The 23,305-nt window shown below is 44.3% G+C and overlaps 1 protein-coding gene across 1 annotated transcript in view; it reads right to left on the bottom strand.

Moving 5' to 3' along the window:
• Atxn1 (ataxin 1) overlaps positions 1–23,305 on the bottom strand; it is a 176,794-nt gene that overhangs the window by 117,426 nt on the left and 36,063 nt on the right. The window contains exon 2 of the mRNA XM_028763152.1: positions 21,414–21,538. The gene's annotated coding sequence lies outside the window, so the exon portion shown is untranslated. The remainder of the gene's footprint in view (positions 1–21,413; positions 21,539–23,305) is intronic.

Here is a 23,305-nt window from a genome sequence, read left to right as displayed (position 1 = left end):
GGAAGGAAGGAAGGAAGGAAGGAAGGAAGGAAGGAAGGAAGGAAGGAAGGAAGAAAGGAAGATTGTTAGTTAACCGAATCTGCCCTTCAGAACTGTCTGACACACAACACCCAGTTTTGGATGCAGAATGTACATTTATGCCTCCGTTGGTTTTCTTCTCCCTTTTCCCATGTGTTTGGAGTCAAGCAGGCAAGCGCTGGTTTCAACATTGAGACAACATGTTACTAGGTTGTAGTGGGACCTGAGGAACAGTTTTATTGTCCTGTGACAATGATGCCCTACTTCCTTGCCATCTACTGTTCTACCTCGAAGGAAGAAGGTTCCCTAGCACAGAAGATACGGGTCTATCACTCAGAGAGACAGGTGCCTACTCAGTATGTTTACCACTAACATGTCGCTAAACAAATCACTTCCATTCCAGCCAACACACCTGCCACATGGAGGTGGGGAAAGATTGTCATGATTTCTTCCATTGAAAATCCGAACAGATAAAACTCGCCTGGCATCCCGTAATAGCTAATCAACAAATGCCTCAGTCCTTGGATATCCTGCAGACATGCTGCCCAGGCTGTTCCACCACCGAGGTCCAAGCGTCTCCCTTGGGGATGGGAGTTTGTGCGCATCCCCTCTTGAGTACCACAAGAAGCCCAGTCTATCTTTTTTGATCCTCTATGTCAAAGCCCCTTCGAGAGAGAATAAAAGGATCATAAATGGTGAAATGGCTGCAAGAGACCGAGACTCTTCCCAGCCCGACCTGGGAAAGCAAAGTGATGTCTGAGTTGTTGCAAGTTACAGATCATCAGACCCTCTCAAAGCTTCCCTTTGTTTAAGTCAATCTTTCCCCAGCATTGAATGGGGGGGGGGACCTTGTTTTCCCATGGCAAAGTGAGCGCCTACCACACTTCAGCTGTACAAATTATATAGGATTGAAAATAGTATAGCTGAAAGAAGCATGAGGTTTGTAATTAGAGTTCACACTCCCCCTTTCTCCATCTTCCCCTCTTCCAGGCACACAGGAACAAGCTGAGCTGAAGTATGGCTGTTTAAAAGGTCAAAAGGTTCTCACCCCTTCCCCGATTCTATCTTTAGCCTCTCTTACTCTGCCTGAGATGCTGAAGATGCAAAGATGGGCTTCCTCTACGTAGAGAAAAGATTCTCAGTCAGCCTGGAAGGAGTAGATCTGTGGTCCTAAGCTCTTAGGCTGAGATAGGAGGGCTGCTAGTTTAGGCTCTGTCTCAGATATAAGATGAGCTCAAGGCCAGTTTGGGTACTTAGATGATGCCTCAAAATTAAACTAAAAGAAGGCTAGTGTTCCATGTGTCTGCGTGGCTGTCTAGAGGCAGCCAGTGGTAGAGCATTCACCTAGCAAGTATAAGGCCCTGGAATCAATCTCTAGTGAACATGGGGTAGGGTAGGGGCAAAGAAAAAATAAAGAAAGAGAAACATTCTAAGTAGCACCATTTTGTTTCTGAAGTTATCCCTGGGACAACCTCCTCAAGGAAAACGCCCAACAATCAGCCACCTGGATTCCCTTTCCTTTCACCCTGAACTCACGAGGTTGTAATGTGGCTAATGAACAAACCAGAAGCTTCCATAAGCAAACAACATTCCATTACAGTCATGCGAGAGAAATTTTGGACTTTGGTGGGAAAGGAAGAAGCAAGCATCAGAGTTAAGACTCTGAGCCTGCCGAGGGAAAGGTGAGGTTCTCTCCAGGAGCTGTGTGTATTGCTGACATCTAGTAAGTGTCTGGAGTTTTAATAAACACAGCGATTACTATGTGGTGTCAAGATTACAAAACAACCCTGAGACTGTAAGAATCGTATCTTGTTGGAAAGGAAGCTTTTCTCAATCTTGTCGTTAGAGAAATAATAAATTCAACAGGCTGAATTGGGGCAGATTCCATGCGCCATGATTATATCTGTGTCTCTGGCCAGAGCACCAGGGATATCTGGCAATGTAGTGTCTGTGAAGCATGCACAAAGCTCTGGCTTCTATCCCCAGTGTCAAAGGAAACAAACAGTAAGTAAACTATAGTATATAGATATATAGCATCTATCTGAACAGGAAGTCAAATGGCAGGGTATAAAAGGAGAAACATTGCGGATCCTCCTACTATCCCCACTAGCATACAATCTAAAAATTATTACACTTATATTTATTTATTCTCTGTGTTGTATGCTCATGTAGGTAATGTACACATGCCACAATGTGTGGGTATAAAAACCCCATGACAACTGGTGGTAGTCAGTTCTCTCTTTCTACCATGTGGGTTCCGGAATTGAACTCAGGTCATCTATCTTGGTAGCTATCTTTACCCACAGAGACATCGAAGTTGGTCCTGGCACAAGATTTTAAAAAATATCTGTTCCTGTTAAAAGGTTGCTGTCAGGATCAGGGAGACGGCTCAGTGGCTAAGAGTGCTTGCTACACAAGCATGAGGACCTGAGTTAAAAGGCCCAGAATCCATGTAAAAACCCAGGCATGGGGGGGGGGGCGGCGGCTGGAGAGATGGCTCAGTGGTTAAGAGCACTGGCTACTCTTCCAGAGGTCCTGAGTTCAATTCCCAGCAATCACATGGTGGCTCACAACCATCTGTAATGGGACCTGATACCCTCTTCTACCATGCAGGTATACATGAAAATAAAGTACTTCTATGTGTAAACAAGTAAATCTTAAAATAAACAAAAAAATCAATCAAGGATGCCTGCAACTCTAGGAGTGGGTGGATACAGAATCCACTGAGAAAAAAATATCAGTGGATACAGAAAAAAAATCACGGCTTTCAAGATCAGGAAGGATAAATAGGCAGACCATATGGAAGTTTTCTAGTAGTTTAATTTTTCTATATGAGATAGCAATAAGAAAGACATGCCTTTGGACATTTGTCAAAGTATAAAGTATAAAATAAGCAAACTCAGAGGTAAACTGTGGCTTTTGGTTAGTAACAGTACATCAGTATTGAACCACCCATTCCAACAAGCATACACTGCAGGGTATTAAGAGGAGATGCTGTATGTCCTGAAAGAGGGAAGTCAGGATGGTGGGAACTCTTGGTACTTTCCAATCAACTTTCCTTAAGTCTGAAATCATCCTAAAATTTTTTTAAACTTACTAATTTAAAAAAAAAGAACAAACAACCTGCACTGTTAGCTGTTTTGAGTTTTTGCTCTTCCAGCCACAAGACAAATCCAAGTGGAATCAATCAAGAAAGAGTCCATAAAGATGAGTCCCAGCCAGGTGTAAAGATGAGAGGACCGGGGTTTGCTGGCCCTGCAATGGGACAAAGTCATGAGTGTGATTCACAGACAAGGGCCTAGACAGATAGCATGCCCTGGGAGGTGAGGTCGGGGAAGCATAGCTTGATTGGAAGACAAAAACTTCAAGACCTGAAGGTGCTGACAGGTATGTCAAAGGGAAGATGTGATCAGGAGTCTAAGGCAGACTCTTGAAAAGTGAGTGATGTCATTCCAGACAGCTGAGAACATTTGTAAAGGAATCCAAAGTGCCCAAGCTGCCCAAGACTGAGAGGCAACTGCAGATGATGAGAGCCATCAGCATTGAGAGAAGGGATAGCAGCTACAGGGGTAGCTCCAGGAAAGTGACATTTCTAGGAAACCGGATGATAGGTCAGGCATGGTGGGGCACAAACCGGTAACCATAGCACTTGGGAGGTGGACACAGGAGGACAAGTTCTTAAAACTAGCTTTGGCTATATATTGAGTCCAAGGTCAGTCTGGGCTACATAAGACCCTGGTACAAGCAAAGAAACAAGATATGAAAAACAGGTAGAAGATAGCAATTTCTTAAAAAGCCACAAGTCTGGAGAAAGAATCTAATGGTTAGGCTCTCAGAGAGGGTTTCTAGGTTTTGTACCGTTAAGTTTCTTATTGAGTCACCATTAGAAGGGATCGTACAGTAGATACCAGCAGAGCACCGGAAAAAAAAAAACAGTAAGGAGTTGGGGAACACATACTATGAGCAAAGTTGCAAAAGTTTATTTCTCTATCCAAGCACTGGAACATGGGCCACCACAAAGAGTTTAAAGACTCCATTTGTCAGCATAGTTGACATCCTTCAGTGTGGGGAACGAAGGCTTGGGAAGTATAGTTAGTGGAATCCCATTTCCGCAAAGCCTTATGAACTCATTTGTTCATGTCCATCCACCGACCCACCCATCCATCCTTCCATCCATATATCCACCTATTCACCCATCCATCCACCCAACCATTCACTCATCCACCCATCCATTCATCCACCTATCCTCCCAACCACCCTTCCATCCATCCTCCCATCCAGCCGTTTATCTATCCATCCATGCACCCACCCACCCATTCATCCATCCATCCATCCATCCATCCATCCATCCATCCATCCATCTATCCATCCATCCTCCCATCCATCCATCCATCCATCCATCCTCCCATCCAGCCATTTATCTATCCATCCATGCACCCACCCATCCATTCACCCATTCACCCATCCATCCATCCATCCATTCACCCATCCATCCATCCATCCATCCATCCATCCATCCATCCATCCATCCTCCCATCCATCCTCCCATCCATCCTCCCATCCATCCTCCCATCCATCCATCCATCCATCCATCCATCCATCCATCCATCCATCCAGACCCCTTTTCTCTTTGAAAAATGAATCTGGGGTCATCAATGTGGCTCAGTGGGTAAACATTCTTGACACTAAGTCTCATGACCTGAGTTCAATCCACATAGTTGAAGGATAGAATATTCTGTACCCAGTGGTGTGACTCATACCTGCCCTCCAGGACCCAGGAAAATGAGTTAGGAGGATCTCCTGGAGTACAAGGCCAATGTGGGCTACACAGGGTTCCAGGCTAGCTTGGGCTACAGAGTGAGATCCTGCTGGCACAGCAAAATAAATGAAGAAATAAATGAAGGAAGGAATAAAGGAAGGAAGAGAGAAAGAGAAAAAGAGAGAAAGAGAAAAGGGTGGGTGGAGAGGGAAGGAGAACAGGGAGAGGACAAGGAGTGGAGGGAGACAAGAAAGAGAAGGAAAGAGGGAAGGAAGAAAAAGGAAGGAGGAAGAAGGGAAAAAGAGGGAGAGGGAAAAGGAAAACAAAGAGAGATCAAGCAAGACAAGAGGAACTTTCCAGAACGAATATACTTGCAGGCTAATAATGGTGACTGTTTACTGCAGCAACAACCTGTTTGTTCATTTAGAGACCTGGTTTGTACTTCTCTAATTCCCCGTCAAGCTACTCCCAAATCTCCATGGGAAAGGCTAATTTCTTTCCATGAGAACAATTTCTTTCCACCTCCATAACTCGAGTTTCCAATAGCATCCTCCTTGTTAGGGACAGAGCCAGCTAGTGCCTGACACAGAAGCTAAAGTCTGCCTTAGATCAGCATGGTGCAGCCTCTCATTACAGAAATGACTTCAACAGCCACATCCTGAAGCATAAGGGGAAAAAGGCATGGAAATTCCAAACAGCTAAAGTCATCTGAAGTAATGGCTGGCACAGAAACAAAGCAAAGCAACCCAATGCAAAATGCCTTGGGGAGAGAGGTCAACCCTCAATATACTGCTAGCCGCTATCCTCCCTGCTTCCAGGGAGGCTTCTTGGTTGGCCTATTATTAAAAAAAATGATACATGTATATATGGTACTTTGATCATATTTATACCTCATTACTACCTTTTTGTCCTTCCCCTTACCAGTTTCATGTGCTTGTTCTTTATCTTCTTGCCCAGATATGCACACTTACGAAAACTAATCAAGCCAGCACTAAAAGGGCATGTTGTGTTGCATGTAAGTTACATGTAAATAAAGTTTGCAAATAACCCACAACAAACCAAACGAGAAGAGCAGAGGCTCAAAACTAAAAAATTAAAAGTTATAATGAAATAGAATAGCATACATGTAAAAATGTAATAAAAATGAAAGTTAAAAAGCAAATAATATTCAGGCTACAAATACCATTAAATACGCAAATATACAAAAACATCTCATGGTATCAACCATTCACTTCAAAAGATGAAGTAGCATGGACTGGAATAACTGTACAGCCAGGATCTACCTGGGAGAGTGGTCCAGCTGTCAGTGTCAGGTTCTAATGCTTGGTTGGATAAATGCAGCACAAGAGGCATGGTGGTCCTTGGAGTATGGGAAGGCACGACAGAAAAACACTTGTCTATCAGTTTCCCTCAGACACAAGTTCACCTTACAATCTACTTCAGGAAGTACCTTCCACCCATGGCCGTTTGCTTCTAACTCTCCCCTTTTATTGGCATGAATCCCCTTTAGCTACTTACCAGGGCTTCTGTATCATCTCAGCACTTTCAGGTTTACTGTCTTGTCCAGGATATAAGAAGGATCAACTTAAGGCAGTAAACTTTAAACTCTATTACCTGTTAAGAGCCCCGTCAAACCTGGTTAGTTGGGGAAGTGGCTGAGCTATTGCCTCAAAGAGGGATAAAAGATTGTCTGAGGAGACCACTTATCTCTGTTTTTCATGTCTGTATAAAACATGGACGTACTCTTGGTGAAAAGCATCCTGCGTCTGCTTCCATCAACCGTCCAGTGAATATTCTGCACCTCTTCTCACCCTTTACACAGGGGATTGTAGCAAAAATCATCAGAATGGCACTTAAAGTCACAATAAGAGGAGTAAAAACCTGTCAGCTTTTAGCTGTAACAGCAGCATCATTGGAGCTGGAGGCTCGAGTGATAACTCAGCTCAGGACAAGTTGTTACCTCAGAAGGGGGACTTAGCATCAAATTGTTCTCAGAGTGACTACTGTTTCCAAGTGCCCCTGCACTCTGGGATTACGGGGCAGTCACTAATCCGGTGATAAAGCATGTTGTCCCTGGGCTATGAGCTTCCAGTAGACCATTGGGTACCCAACTGTAAGCCAGCACAAAGTATCTCCCCTTTCTAAGAGGGCATCCAGAGATGGTGAACTAAGATAACAAGTCCATGGCCACACCTGACCAGAACGGCCATGCCTGACTACAGGGCATTGACACTGAGAGCAATTCTGAGATTTCTCTTTTTCAAAAAGAGGTCTACATAGATGCATGGGTGGGGGGATGGATGGATGGATGGATGAGAGGGTGGATGGACTGATAGGTGGATGAAAGGAAGGAGCACCATCAATGCCGCTGAACTGCAGCCTTAAAAATGGCAAAGACAGAAAGTTGTTAAACACATTCTATCACATTATAAGATCAAGAGTGGCCAGATGGGACTGGAAAGGGAAAGAAAGGTGATGTCTACTGAGGGGTCACAAGGGATGCCCTGAAATCAAACTGTTTGACTTAACTTTCTGCATTTCACAGATGACCTCTGAGTACAAGCCTGTTTCTGTTTTCTCATTCTAAAGCATTTCCTTCTCACTGAAAGTCTCTTCTCAAGACAACAAAAAGGATAACTAAAGACTTGAAAAGGGGCTTGTCAGAGAAGGAACACATCTTCCACTAACCAATCCAACCACAACAACACAATGTAAAAACAGAAACCAATTTTGAGTTTGCAGGTTTTGCTTAAAAAAGAAAAAAAGATTTATTTATTTAATGTATATGAATGCCCTATCTGCATGTATGCCTACATGCCAGAAGAGGGCATCAGATCACACTGTTGATGCTTATGGGCCACCATGTGGTTGCTGGGGATTGAAATCAAGATCTGGAAGAGCAGTCAGTGCTCTTAACTGCTAAGCTAACTCTTCAGCACTGAGTTTTCAGTTTTTATAAACAGAGCTATGTGAATAAAGTTAGCCCAAAAGGAATAAATAATATAGTTGGTATGGTACCTGAAGTGTCTGTGTTCAGAGGTTAGGTTTAAAGAAATTAAATGTAGCCAGGCAAGATAGTAAGTACATCCTATAATCTCAGCACTGGAAGGCAGGAACAAGAGGATCAAGAGTTCAGGGCCATCCTTGGCTACCTACTGAGTTAGAGGTTAGCCTGGACTACATAGACTATCTCAAAAAAAAATTGAGCAAACAAAAATATCCAGGAGATCTAATTCTCTAATGATATAACAGGATAATCAAACAGGCTAGATAGACCAAAGGTTAAAGAAAATCATAGCTCATAACTGTACCATCATATCCAGATTGCAGAGCAAGCCTAGGAAGCCAACTGAATGCACATTGTCTTGTTTCCTGGTGTTCTCTCAGTTCTCTGTAGCCAAGAGGGCTTCAGCAGAGAATGTCTGGGGCATGATGCCTGTGTGTATGTACCTGTGTGTACATGAGAGAAAGGAGAATTTGCTGTTGTCATAGCCAGAGAATTTGCATCAGAAGGGTGAGAAAGCCACATCCCCTCCCTGGGGCAGCCTGTCTTTATTTTATAAGACACACAGAATACTTAATCAAGGAGGCAGTCAAGTGTGGCTCTGCGCAAAGTCTCACTCTTTCAGACTTAAATATATGTCATCTTCTAAGGAAGTAAGTGCCAGGAGGTACTCAGCAGGGTCGTAGTACTGACAGAAGCAGGCAGGATGGGCAAGTGCAAAAGACCAAGCTAGCTCAGTCTAACATCACACAGGCAGTGGACTCCATTCACTGGCACTAGTGCCTATCTTCAATAACAAGGTTCCATGCCCCTCTGCACACATCCATGCCCTCTGGAACAGCTTCTGCAATCACTAACATTGTATGTGAAATGTCACACAAGGTTATATGTTTGAACGGCAACAGGAAACACAAAGGTGGCAGTTTCTCCAGTCCCCTACAAGGCCAAGCTCCCTTATACCTCTGGCACTGGTTCCACGAGCTGTTCTGAAAGCCAGGACGAAGTGAGCACGGCAAACCCTTTCTTCCCTTCGGTATGGAGGGCAATGAGTCAATGTTTATGCATCGGACCTGCTATTAAAGCAAATAAGCAGAATCAGGCATTCCAAGCCATTCCTTGTTTTTCTTTCCAGTTCACTTGAGCATGGAGCTCTCCATATTTGGGCACTTGAAATTAGGAGAGGGACTTACCCCTTATCACATGGCTCTCTATCAGTTCTCGACATAAGGCTTTCACTGAGACTCTCTGATAGAAAATGTCTAAAATGCTTGCTATGTTGCTCAGCAGTAAAGGATGCCTGTGGGCTGGGACTGCACCCAGGGACTTTTCAAACTCTGTTGTCGATGAGGCATCTCATTCAGCAAGCGGCATGTAGAGGGGCTGCCCCTGGAACATGCAGGGTAGTACTCCAGACGGTCGACCACAAGATAAAGACAGACCCATACCACCAGGTGATCTTTCTAAAAGGCTTCTCAAGCAAGTGGCAAAACATCTGACGCTGAGTTAATCAAGTAGCTGGCCCCATCCTAGAGGACCATGTCCAGGCCCTAGGGCTCCTTAGTTTCTCTCAATTCCCACTTAGTCTCAATATTTAAGAGAGCAGGAACCACAGGCCATTTGCATGGGCTCTACATTTTCTCTTTTTAAGCAGAAAAAAATAAAATCACCAAGAAATATGGTGAATTACGTATTTCATGCACATGTAGGGGCCCTTCCCGCTTTTCTCCATCACATTTTAAACACTGGAGTTACAACACAGAGAACTGAGAAAGAGCCTGTGATTCTCACCCACCCAGCATCACACAAGTTTCAGAGACCCAGACTATACTTACAGAAACCACAGGTTATTCTCACTCTCACTTTTGAATTTAGTGAAATGAAACACTCATTTCCATTCTAATATGTTTAAGAGCTAACACTGAAATGTATATTATGGGTCATATTTGGAAATGAGTGGGTGAACACTGGTCCAATCCAAGTGTAGGGAGCGTTTTTTTTGAGAGAGCCCTCTGGCCACCTAAGATATACTGCCTATTTTGAGCGTAAGAGGGAAAAGTATGTTGGAAGGTGAAGGTTGGTCTGCTGGATTGCCCTGTGACAGTAATAATACAGGCAGCCACATTGGAAGGGCATCTTTGAGCCAGCACTCCCTTGGGTTCTGTTGACAATCTATAGTCAACAAGGGTCTGTGGGATTCGGGAAAAGCTGGGCCAGGCCCTCCCCCATGCTCAGCACTTCCTTTGCTCTCTGCTGTGCTTTGAGAACCCCCAACCTCTCTTCTGGTTGTATTGTTTCAAATGACTCCTGAGCTCTGCACTCCCTCTGAGTCTTGCTAGTCCTGTTTGCTCTTAGCCATCCTTGGGCTGTCTTTCTGGGAATGATTCTAAGTGCTTTTAGGCTTTGTGTTGCTAGGTACCCTACCAATCATGTCGGCATCCTGCGTAAAAGCTTTAAGTGGCTATTCGCCTATATTTGAGATATGCTTCAAGACAGGTGTGGTGGTGCAGGCCTGAAACGCTAGCATTTGTGAAGCAAACGCAGAAGAACAGTCACCAAATTTTGGGTCAGCCTGTTGTACATAGGGGATTAGTAAGCTCTGGGCAAGCCAGGGCTACAGAGCAATACCTTGTCTGAAATAACATACATACATACATACATACATACATACATACATCTCTTTTAAAAAGTGACCTTATGATCCAATCCCCCTTGACATTTCTCATACACTTTTGTCTAGCCACCCCTGAACTGCTGCAGCTTTCCACTATGTCATGTCTTCCTACAGTGAGCTCTGCACATATTGTTTTGTGTGTGAGTAGACCCAGGGAAAGCTAGAGCCCCTGAGTTGAACCTACTAGGTAATTTGCTCTTTGTGGCCAAAGAGAAATCAACACACATGAAAAAACACCCGAGTGAGATTTTTCTCTCTTTTACTACTCATACGACGCCTGGGATTGCAGTATGGAGAAACTCAATCTTAGCTGAGCATGGTGCTTACCACCTGCCACCCAAGCACTTGGGTCATCAAGGCAAAAGGGTTGCTATGGATTCTGGGCCAGCCTGGGCTACAGAGTAAGAGACCATCTCAAAAAATAAACAAATACAAACACACTTAGGGGAATATGAAGAAAAGGAGAGGGAGGAGGGGGTTAGCAGGAACTCTGACTAGTTTACCAGAGTATAAGAGACATCACAGAGTGAAAACTAGCTGCCCAAACTGAAGATCCTTTGTCCCTACAGCCTGTGAAACTTTTCAACAACCATTCTAGACTAATACGTCTTAGCCTAGCTAACACAGAACAGAATAGCCCAAGTGACCTGCAGAATAACTATACAGTATGTTGTGGTAAGCCACGATGTGTTGGAGTCACTTGTTACATGGTATATGCTGACTGATACACCCTAGTGTTATGGTTGACACCTACTCACACCTCAGGTATGAGGATGGAAAAAGGCCTGACCCCAGAAGATGCCACGCTGGTTTGCATCCACAGGATGCTGAAGGTACCATTGGGAGAACTCTGCTCATGGTATAGAGAGCTGTTTATTTTCTTATTTATTTCTTATCCCTGGTGATAGAATATTCCTCAGCTGTTGTGGATGCCCAGCTTTTGCAAACACTCAGTCAATATTTGCTAGAGTAAGACCAAAGAATACAGATCTTTGTCTTCAGGCTTTCTCCTGTCTTTAATGTCAGGGCATCGATTTTAGACATTTTTTTTCTATACTGCTACCCAGATCTGTTAACAATATCTCATGTATCATCATGCGCTTCCGTTTCATAGTTCCACTCATACCGATAGTTACTGGGAATCTCCCTACACTTTATATAGGTAAAACTATCACAACTCTTCACTATACCTTTCGGTTTGACTAATACCAAAAATTCACCTAAAATTCCAAGTGTCCTCAGCTTATACACACAGACAGTTCTGACAGATGCTCTCACTCCTGGGCCACTGAGAGCCCTCTGGATCTGATGCTGTAGAACGGCAGTGGTAACTGTCTTTTGAAGACAGTGAAACAAAGCAATAGGCAGGAAGCTTGTTCGTGGTCTCAAAGAGAGAGAGAGGGTGGGAGGGGAACTCTCACTACCCAATCCTGGCCTGGTATCTCCTGTGAGATGGAATCCAGGGTACCCCGTCCTCAGTTATTTAATTTATATACTCATGTGGTCTGCAATGAGGAGCTGATAAAGAAGAGATGACAGGCTTATTCTAAAGGGGCCTCCATCTACCATGTGTATAGATAGAGTGTGAAATGTATCAGCCTGAGATTCATGAGACTTAAGTTGGTTATCACTGACGTCGCCAAATTTCTCTTTAAAAAAATAAAACAACCGTCAGGGCCAGCAAATGACCCAGAAGGTGAAGATGCTTGCTATCAATCTGGATGATGTTCAAGCCCTAAAATCCACATTGTAGAAGAAAAGAATGGATTCTCTCTCTCTCTCTCTCTCTCTCTCTCTCTCTCTCTCTCTCTCTCTCACACACACACACACACACACACACACACACACACACACACACACACGTGATTTAAATAAGGAGCTAACATCAAATCTGGATATAGTTGTCTTCTAACTGAAATGTCACTCTCAGTCATTGTATTTCTGGATCATGTCAACATGAAGGCACTGTCTTTATGCTAGTGAGCCATTAATGGTAATGAGTACTTACTCCATGTATTCAATTAGGAATTATAGAATCTTTAGAAAAAACCCCACCCCTCCTATAGTACAGAAACGCACTTTAAGAGATATTATTATTCCAGGTACACAGAGTGTCTTCTATTATGTTAATCATTTAGAATAATGAGTAAGCTCTGCATGGTGCACATTGTCTAACAAATTTGCTTGACTTGACTTCTTCATTGCTCATTTTCAAACTGGGTCTCATGTAGCCCAGTCTGGTCTTAAATCTACTATGTAGCCAAGAATCACCTTCAACTTGGGATCTTCCTGGTCCTACTTCCTAAATCCTGAGATTATAGGCCTGTGCCACCATGCCCAGTTAAACAGTGCTGTGGATGAAACTCGGGGCTTTTATATGCTAAAAAAGTATTCCACCAGCTGAATGTGAAAGTGTTAGCTTATCCTTGAAGTTTCGTTTTTCACCCAAATCATGTCTCTAAATTCAAGTCTCAGGTCTTATTAAATTATTTAGCCCTCTTCTGGCCCTGGAAGAGGATCTGATTAGTCACGGAGTACATGAGGGATGCCAGCCTTGCCCAGTTAGTTCCCCACCAGGATCATTACCATGGTGGACAGAGTGACACACAATTGCCTCAACTGTAGTCATTAAGAGGAACAAATGATCACAAAAGCAGAGGAACTCTGTCTTAATGAAGACACAGGTAAGACAGGAAGACAGGTTTTCTGTATCCCTGTGCATCTCAGATGCCGTAGGACAACCCTCTCCTTAGGTTTCTTGGGTTCTCCATCTCCTTGCAAAGGCCCACCTTCAGTCTCTCTCTGTTTTAAAAAATAAAAGTGCCTTGACACCTCTAGGGGAAAATGTCAACTGAACTCACCGGCCACAGCTTGCACAAAGAAATGATTATGGAATGTCACATGACTAATTAGTTTCAGACTTATAGGTTGGCCAAGTCTGAGCTGAAGCAGTGATTCTGTGGAGAAGAGCACTTGCGGCTCTTCCAGAGGACCAGAGCTCAGTTCTCAGTACCCATGTCAGAAGGCTCACAACTGCCTCTAAGCCCAGGAACTCGCATGTATAGACAGACAGATAGACAGACAGGCAGGCAGACAGACAGGCAGGCAGGCAGACAGACAGAAAGGCAGACAGACAGGCAGGCAGACAGATAGACAGATAAGCATGGCAGGTAGGCAGACAGACATATAACACACACACACACACACTTTTTTTTTTTAAGTGAGGTCAAATAAGGCCATAGACTTTTAGGATTTTTCTATTTGTTTGGTTCCAAGTCAGAAAATGGCAGGCGTCATTTGATGCCAGTTCATTGTGTTCTAATGGGAGGAGGAGAGAACTGGGAGGGCAGAGCACAGGGTGAGCAGTGTTCTGCCTTAGGGCTGGGCACAGAGATGGATTACTGCGGCCCAGCAGGAAAGCTCTCCTTACACTGGGAGCTTTCAGCCCAGACCCGTCAACAGGAAACAGAGGCAAGATCAGTGGTTTGGGTGTTCCCTTTATTCTTCCTCCATCTCCTGACCTCTGGTTCTTCCTAGCTCACATCCCCAACTCTGAACACTAGTGCTGATCATCAGCAAAACATTAACCCAATTCACACACAGATACACACAGGACAGACAGACAGACAGACAGACACACACACACAGAGAAAGAGAGAGAGAGAGAGAGAGAGAGAGAGAGAGAGAGAGAGAGAGAGAGAGAGAGAGAGAGAGAAAGTACTATTAAATGATTGACATCCCACACGCTGCCTGGATGATCTACTAGCTGGCTAGCTACTAGTTGGCTTGCTACTGTCCATGGGAAGGTATTTATGCCAGCCCAAGTACTGTTTGATCTTCAGTAAATGACACTCTACCTAAGTAAGTGACATCCTGCTCCTGGAGGTTGGACCAGATGAAGGAAATGTAAAATCCTTTCTGTGCCAGGTGGTGGCAACTCCATTCTGACCCCCTTGAGGCCACCCATGTCCACTTCCACTTCTTTGGTTGTCTTCAGGGAAGTGCCTGCCAACAGGTTGCTATGACAACTGGCAACACAGCTGAGGCACAGAAACAGATCACCAGGAGAGCTAGGAACATGAACCGCAAACCCCAATGAGAGCACTGAGATCCCCACAGCTAGCTGTTCTGACCCCCGAAAGGAGCATCAGAAAGGGGACAGGGGACCCAGGATAGTGACTCTATTTAAAATAATGTGTGCCAGTAGCAGCTAAGCAATAATTCATTGTCTTTAATACATTTTGTTTATTAGTCTCTTGAGAGTCCAGGGAGGAAATCTATTCAGAAGTACAAGTGTGAATGGCCCGAGGCAGGTAGAAAAACTGAGGTGGTTAAAGAGGGGAAATTCTGCTTGCACAAGTAACAGTGGCCTTTAGTAAAAACCAGCGCCCTATTCTTACTGTCCCATTCCTTGGAGAAGAAAGAAAAGGCAAAGTAGACCAGAAATTCGGGGCTGTCATGGTGGAGAAGGGAGAGGAGAAGCTTTGTGGCCAGCGCTTTATTCTATGGAGTGGGACTGACAGTGCTTATAGAGACCCAGGCATGAAGAATGTGTTATCACAAAAACAATTCACTCCTGCGCAAGTAACCAAAGTTCCAGACGGGGGAAAATACCAGAAATGAAGAGAAACCAAAAATGATTTTAGCAAGGGGATTTAAGATCAGTAAAAAATGAGGTGTCCCAATGTTGGTGAAGACCGTAGACATTCTGTCTGAAACAGTGACATACTCTACCTAGCTTGGGGACTTGTGCTGTGGGTCTATTGGCCACTTCTGCCAGCATCACCAGCAAATACATTCAACTGCCAGGCATTCAAGAATGGAAGGGAGACAGTCTTAGGGACTTGTGCATATATGCTCAAGAAAGAAGGAGAATTTACAGGTAAATGTTGGTTTAGGGCCTAACAGTCATGCTCCAAAGCAAATTCTCGAAAGCTGAACATGTTGGCACCTGCCTGGACTTCCAGAACTTGGCATGGAGATGTGGGAGGATCAGGAATTTAAGATCATCATTGGCTATATAACAGTTTGAGGCCAACCTGAGCTACGAGAGACCCAGTATCAGCAGACGAGCCAACAAACAACAATAACAAAACCTCAAAAGACCGTGAACAAAAATCACTACTTGTATGCCATCCTGTTTCTATTTCAATTTTGGTGACTGAACCGAGGTCAATTGTTTCAGGAACAAAGACTTACTTGCTTCGAAATAGGCTTCAAAGACTGCCGTTTGCTACCTCATCTAAAGGGGATCTGTATTTCTGCAAACCGCTTTCACAGAATCGTAACATATTCACCCAGATGAAAGAAGATAAATTGGTTCTTTCTACCTAAGATTCTTCTTTGTGATAATCTACTGCACAGTAAAGCATTAGATCCTTGGTCCCACAAACCTCTAATGAAAACAGTCTGGCTCTGAGATCTCACATAGCGTGACTCAAAAGCACCTAACACAAGCCTTATCTTCCAGTGTTGCAGTTGTCCCTTGCATTCTCAGGGCACACACATGTATGGGTTGACCTTAGCCCACTGCTGGGAGGTTTAAGGCAGAGGCTCCTGGAAACCTGGCTCTGAGTAGTTCTGCCTAGCACCGCTCTCTTGGCACACCTGAGTACCTTGGCATCTCCACTCCCAGCAGAGCGTTCTTCTGAGATAACCTCCCAAGGGCAGTGAACAGAGATGTCTCAGTCCTGCACCCTGGACTGACAACTTATCCTGGTTCATAACCTCCTTTTAACAAATAGTATTCGAAAGGTCAGTTAGAAACCACAACACTCAGTTAGGTTGCTACTCCCCTTCCCCTCCCCCCATAACACAGATATGACAGGAGTTCACAGACTCTTTTCTTGTCACAGATCTTTCCTTTTGTGAGACTGTTGGAGGGAGGGGTGGAGGAAACTCCACACTGGGGGGAAGAGGGTGCTGAGGAGAGTGTCTATGCCTGTAATGGCTGGACCTGGCCAACCAACTCAGAGAGCAATGGTTAAGTCTCCTCTCAGAAAGAATAGCCCATTTCCGGGTCTCCAAAAGGTTCCTTCTTCAGATAACATACAAGGGAAGTGGCCTGGAACTAATCAGGCTACCAGTAAGTGAGGTTTGAGGAAGCTGGGGGGAAAGATTCAAATGAGCAAGACAGGAAACCCTTGTAGAAGTCCTCACACTCCTGCGTGGAAATGGACAGAGACTCCTCACCTGTCATCTGCAGGCCAACGTGCAACTTCAAACAAGGACGAAACACATGGAGGGGAACCCCCTCCACATACACACACAATAAGCTAATAATAAAATGCCCCTCTCTCAGACTCCCTTACCTATTTCAGAATGTTTTTATGACCATCTAGAAATTGGTATCTCAGACGCAAACCTACAAACTCCGACCTGACAGACATATAGGGAAACCACTCGAGTGCTCTTAGAAGAATGTGCACACATAGTTCTCTCACTCCTAGACCGGAATTCACACCCCTTGTCTCTGTGCTGTTTGAACAGGCAGAGTGGTGTTTGGTTTTGCCTGCTTCTTCTTCCTAGGCTCGCTCTAAGTGGTATTCTAAGCAGTTATTCTGATAAAGGATTGGAAAAACACCGAAGCTTCGGGACACGTTTATTCCTGCCATCCTCAAAAGCAGGGCAGTATGTTGCCTTCCTAAACTGGCTTCTGGTAGCTTCCTCTCCTCCCAAACACCACAGAGCAGAAGCTGAGCCTCATCTGAAGCAACCCACCATTTCTTTCCTCTAAGTGCTGTGCCAGAGGGGAACATTCCCTGTGACCTTGTACTTAGCTAACTTCTGGTGTCATGCAGCACTTCCAGTCCAGCGCCACGCCAGGAATAAAAAGGAACGCAAATGTCAATGAAATGACAAGGCTGTAAGAGATAAAAACATCGCCATCGGTAGACAGTCGCGTGTAGGCTGCTCACGGACAAGAAACCACAAACTACTCAGTTGGAAAAGAGGAGGAAACACGTCGGGTAGAATTTTGCTTTGTAAGTATCCTAAAACCCCCAGGCTCACTAATAGTCAAACTGTAATATGATGTCCTTAAATGCTTTCCCTACCCACATTTGTATCACACAAGTCACAGACATTTAGCATCTATCCCTACACTGCAGTGGGTAAGACTGTGACTCTCCAATGTCTACACAAAAAGCCAACCATGGCCATGAGAAGATATGTAACCTCAAAGCCGTGGCAGGGCATGGAGACAGGAGGACCGCTTGAGCTTGCTAGCTGTCAGTGCCCATATTGCCTGGCTTCTATTAGCCTGTAATTCCAGATGTGGGGAATCTGATATCCTCTTCTGGCCTCTGAGGGTATTCTCAATCATATACATATGTATAATTAAAAATAAGAACATCTTAAGAGTTATTAGATTTATTCACTTCTGCGTGTATTGTATATATCTGGGTATACACATGTCATGTCGAGTATGGGGAGATCAGAGGACGATTTGAAGGAGTTGGTTCCCTCCTTTGATCATGTGGGGCTGGGGGATTGAATATATGTTGCTGGAATTGTTGTGAGGACCTTTATCTGCTAAGCCAGTGGTTCTCAGCCTTACTAAGGTGGTGAGGCTTTAATACTGTTCCTCATGCTGTGGTGACCCTCCCCAACCATAAAATTAGTTTCATTGCTACTTCATAACTGTAATGTTGCTACTGGCATGAATCAAAGTGTAAATACCTGTGCTTTCTAGTGGTCTTAGGTGACCCCCGTTACAGGGTTGGTTGATCCCCCAAAGGGACCAGGACCCCCAGGTTGAGAACTGCTGTGCTAAGCCATCTTGACATTAGAAGACTACATTCAGTGCATTAAACCAAAAACACCTGAAAACTAGGTTGTAGCAAATCGCTGGTTTTTAAGGAGTTAATGAGGGAAAAGGAAGATCTGATCTGTTTCATAGCAGAGCAACGTCCTGGTGACACTCAACACAAAAGCTACAACTACAGAGGTCATCGACCTCTATTTGTCTTGTTGTCCATCTTGAAATGTGTCACCGGGGTGCTGAGACCCAGGTTACATGGCCACTTGCCATGTCGAACACAAAATGCAGGTCTCCTGACTCTTCCTTCAGCTTCCAGTGCCTTCCCCTTCCTGTGCAAGGCTTGATGGCTCTCAGCTCTCTGAGAGCCAGGTGGAGACACCTTCATGGGGTAAAGGCCAACTGTTAGGAAGAGCGTGACAGAAGGGAGCGGCTGTTAATGAGACAGGCAGAGGAGTAAACGCACTGAGGCGTAGTCCGCAGGAGTTGATGAGGCCGGGCCGCTTTGCCAGTGATGCTGTGACTATTGCTCACACCTTGCAACGCCCACACTCAAGCCCATTTGCGTGCAAATACACATTCCCTGGCCATTCCCGTTTGTAACGCCCTTCCGAGGCACAGGCCTTAAGGCTCTCAGAGTGTGAGGACTAGTTGAAAATAGAAGCTGAGGGTTAGAAGGTGGAGCAAGGTTAGGAGAGGTTACCAATACCATATTTACTAACGGTCAGCCTCGCTCTCCATTCAAGGGTTGAAGAGAAAGTTCTCAGCACGCCTGAGGAGGTCACTGGAATTTCACTTTTTCTTCCTCTCAGCTCACTCTATTTACGGAGGGATTTTTCAAGTGCCTTAAACTTGGCCATGTGGTGTCTCCAAATTTACACTTCAGGACCTTTGAGAACTTCACGTAATGCCCGAGGTCTGATATAAGCCCTTCAGGGCGACAGTATAAAAGGCAAACCCACCATGATAGTCAGAAAGCTGGCCTGGACCACAGTAACTGCTCTCATTTAGACTGAAGCTAGGCCTGAACGTGACTTTCTGTAAGACCTATGCTTCCCAGGAAAACAGTACCTTAAAAAATCATGATGCCAGCAAGCAACCTGACCAGCAGTGTTTGCATGAAACATCCTAACACTTAAACCCAACAGGGCCCCAGAGTAGTCCATGAGCATGACGAAAACTTTTATGAGAAAATACTTATACGACTCTCCTCCCATGGTGCAGCCCTAAACCAATGTGTCCATTGCTTAATGAATAAGAAACATACAGCAACCCACAGATTTGTAAAATAACACTTTCTATGGTGGTGATGGGGGTGGTGACCTGCCTAGGGTCATCAATATACTTGATTTTAACAATACGACTAGGAGTAGAAGCCACGGCCACAGGTGCCAAGGCAAGTCACAAACTTCTAGAACCCACAGGATCACACCTACCAGTGAAAACACACTGAAACAGCAGAGCCTTCCATCAGCTACAAGGAGGCATGGGGAAGTTTTAAACTTAAAGATTTAATTTTTTTAAAATGTGTGTGTTCCATAGGTGCAGTTGCCCATGGAGGCCAATAGAGGGCGCTGAATCTCCTTGGGCTGTAGTCACACAGAGTAGTATGTTTCTCTGATGTGGGTGCTAGGAACTGAACTCTGGGCCTCTGGAAAAACAGTGTGTACCCTCAACCTCTGAGCTGTCTCTGCAGTTTCAGGAAGTTTTAAACTGAACAAGTTAATTTTGACAATACTATTAAACTACTAGGAAACAGGGATAAATATCTTAATATATATCACAAAATGCTTCTGAAAATTCTTTTGACATCAATACTCTTTCTCTCTGATATGTGCTGTGTCCATCTCAACTTTATGAAATCTTTTAGGCAGTCATGAACAGTAAGTGATAAAAGACTGAAAAGTAATTGTGACTGGTAGGGGCACTGGCTGCCAAGCCTGACCATTTAAACTCCACTGAAACCCACAGAGAATGAGAACCTACCTGGAAGCTATTCTCTGACCCCCCCATATTCAACCTCTCCCCCAACACACATAATCAATAAGTATAATTTAAAAAGAGACTTAGAAGCTTCAAAACTTATAATATATGTTATAAAATGTCCAGTTACATGTACAGCATACTAACAGATTATACTTGAAGTTGGCTTTTTATATTAAAAAACATGAAAATATTATTACTTCTTTTCTCAGAGGTGTCCACTGGCCATCTAGGACTTTTCTGTGGTTATATTCTTTCTTGATCAACACTCTCCTTGATTTTGTGGAGTGTATGTGTGTGTGCGTGCGTGCGTGCGAGTGTGTGTGTGTATGTGTGTGTGTGACAGTCACAATCAAATGGCAGATCTAGGCAAACTCATTTCAAATTTCATAGCAAATAGGCTCCTCAAAGCTCAGAGTAGACCACTTTATCAACTACCAGACATTGAAACTTGTCAAGAGGCTTCAGCTGACATGAAGTACAATTTACTAATCCCAACATCACAGACAATCACCCGGATAAAATCCAGTAAATCAGCCTAAAAGCCAGTAAATCAGCCAATTCTGAATCAGGAAAAACAAAACAAAACAAAACAAAAAACAAAAAAACCCAACCTAAATAACCATTCTTCTCATACAGGTCTGACATGTTGAAGGTAAAAAAAAAAAAAAAAAAAAGAACAACAACAACAAAAAAAACAGAAACAAAAACCAAACCAACCAACTAAGCAACAACAATAAAAACCCCATACCAAATCAACAACAGTAATAGCAGCAACAAAAACCCAGCAACAAACATTCTGGTTAAGTGGAAGAAGCCCGAGATAAATAATAATATTAGTTACGCATGGAAATCCAAGCCTTTAATCCTCATCCCATTCATCATCCTAGAAGAACAGTGGTCGACAGTTCCCTATACGTTTGATACCACTGACTATGTCAGTAGCAAGAGCATAGAACCCTGTAATTCACTTTTGGTCTACAAGCGGACCATCAGCTCTGATTCAGGGCAGCTAGGGGAAAGGCGAGTTTGTAGTTAATAATATAGAACCTCTTCTGAAGACAAGAGACCTGAAAACTGGGTGATCACCCAAAGCTCGAACTAGCAGCCCCTCATACCAGGCTCACACTGGGCAATCACCCAGGGCTCCCACTGACAGCCCCTCCCACTGGGCTCACCGATCTTTACAAGACAAGTCTGCAGACAGTTGTTCACTTACAGCATTCACTATGCTCTGCTCCCAGGAAGCCTCCCTGAGACTTCACCATGGAAACTTCCTTCAGCAGCTGGGCCACCTAGGCTCTGGTGTTGTCTTTCTTTCTTTCACAGAGAGGTTAGAAATACCTGGCATGAGGACAACCCAGAAAGAAAAGAAATGATAAGTACATCTAACCAATCACATCTTTCAACAATCCAGTCATCTGGTCAACCAAAGTTATAATCCAACGAAGACTATTTACCAGGACCTGTTTTAGTTAGTTAGTTTGTGTGGTATTTTTCATTTCTTTGTTTAAGTTACTATATGACATAACCGACATTTTTTTTTTTTTTTTTTTTTGCTTACTCTTTTTCCCTCTCCCATGAAGTTGAAGCCAATTCTAGGAAACTTCAAACCTAACCCCAGGTGAGATACAAACTTGCTCAAAGGAAGCCACTGTTTGCTTGAGTGTGTTGTGTGTGCCTGTAATCCTAGCAAAGGGGACGCAGAAGCAGGAGAGCTAAGTCAGCCTGGGCTATAGGAGACCCTTTCTCAAAAACACCAAAGCCAGCAAGGAGGGTGGGGGGGGAGTCAGAAGAAGAGAAAAAAAATGTTAGAGGTATATATAGGTCAGAGGTATAACACTTGCATAGCACCCCTGAGTTCCTGGGCCTAATCCCCAGCACTGGAAAAACAAACAGGATCCCCAAGTAAGTCACTTGACTTAACTCTCAGGAAGAGGAAGCAAAGACTACAATCTTTGGCCATTTTCATACCTCCCAGCAGACTGGGAAGATCAATAAGTGCTCTTGAGAAGCACTCGAAGTTCCCCAGAAGACAGACACTATGTCAACAGAAGGTGTTATTATTGGTCACGGCCTGCTACTGAGCTCTCTGAGCCAGAGTATAAAACCTAGCTTTGGATGAGCACCAAGCATCAGGCCCTCCCTGGGGCACTCAAACATCCGCACAACCCCTGTGCCGCTGCAGTGCAGGAGGAAAGAACAGAATCGGAGATTCCTGGAATCTCCAGGAGAAATTTAAGAACAGAAAGGAAAGTGTAGGGCTGGAAACTAAAGCTGGAAAGTGCACAAGGCACACTACAGAGCCAGGCAGGAGGGTGGTGATTTGGGCCACAGCAAAGGGCTGTCTTCAATTGCAGATTCACGGTGTTCCTTGTGTCCACACTCCACAGGGCTGTGAAAGTTTCCACTTGCCTCTCTGCCACGTCTCCCCAGTGACTATAACAGTCACATACACAAAGGTGGTACAAGGAGATTCTTCCTGGGAAAAGGACTGGATCCAGCTGGCTAGTAGCTTTAATACAAAGACCTGCTTACAGCCTGGTAGAGAATGCTCTACATCTGGATTTCATGTTTTCACCTTCTTTCTGGCAGACCCACGGGAAGAATCGCTTCCAGGCCAGTATTATCAAACTATTTTGACTTCTGCACTGGGAGGAACAACAGTAAAGGGAGATGAATGGACATGCACCAGTGGCTTTGGGGGACAATGGAGGCATAGGGTTACCAGCTCCAGTCAGTTTCTTGCTTTCTTTTTTTTTTTCTTCCAGTGTCATGAGCATAACTTGGGACTTGCAGTTTTAGCATTGTGGATATGGGAAGAGTGATTTCCAAGAGGAAAAAACAAAGTATCTCTCTCAAATAATAATAAAAATAGCAGTGATGATAGGATGATGATATGATGATGGTGACGATGGTGGTGGTGGAGGAGGGGGAGAAAGAAGGAGGAGGAGGAGAAGCAGAAGGAGGAGGAAGAAAAGGAGGAGGAGGAAGAGAAGGAGGAGGAAGAGGAGGAGGAGGAGGAAGAGGAGGAGGAGGAGGAGAAGGAGGAGGAGAAGAAAGAGGAGGAGAAAGAGGAGGAGGAGGAGGAGGAGGAGGAAGAGGAGGAGG

The sequence above is a fragment of the Grammomys surdaster genome, unplaced genomic scaffold (genome assembly GCF_004785775.1).
Source record: "Grammomys surdaster isolate TR1022 unplaced genomic scaffold, NIH_TR_1.0 137, whole genome shotgun sequence".
In the NCBI taxonomy this organism is placed as follows: domain Eukaryota; kingdom Metazoa; phylum Chordata; class Mammalia; order Rodentia; family Muridae; genus Grammomys; species Grammomys surdaster.
Note: the sequence above shows the minus strand (reverse complement) of the source record. Positions and strands in the feature narration are given on the sequence as shown.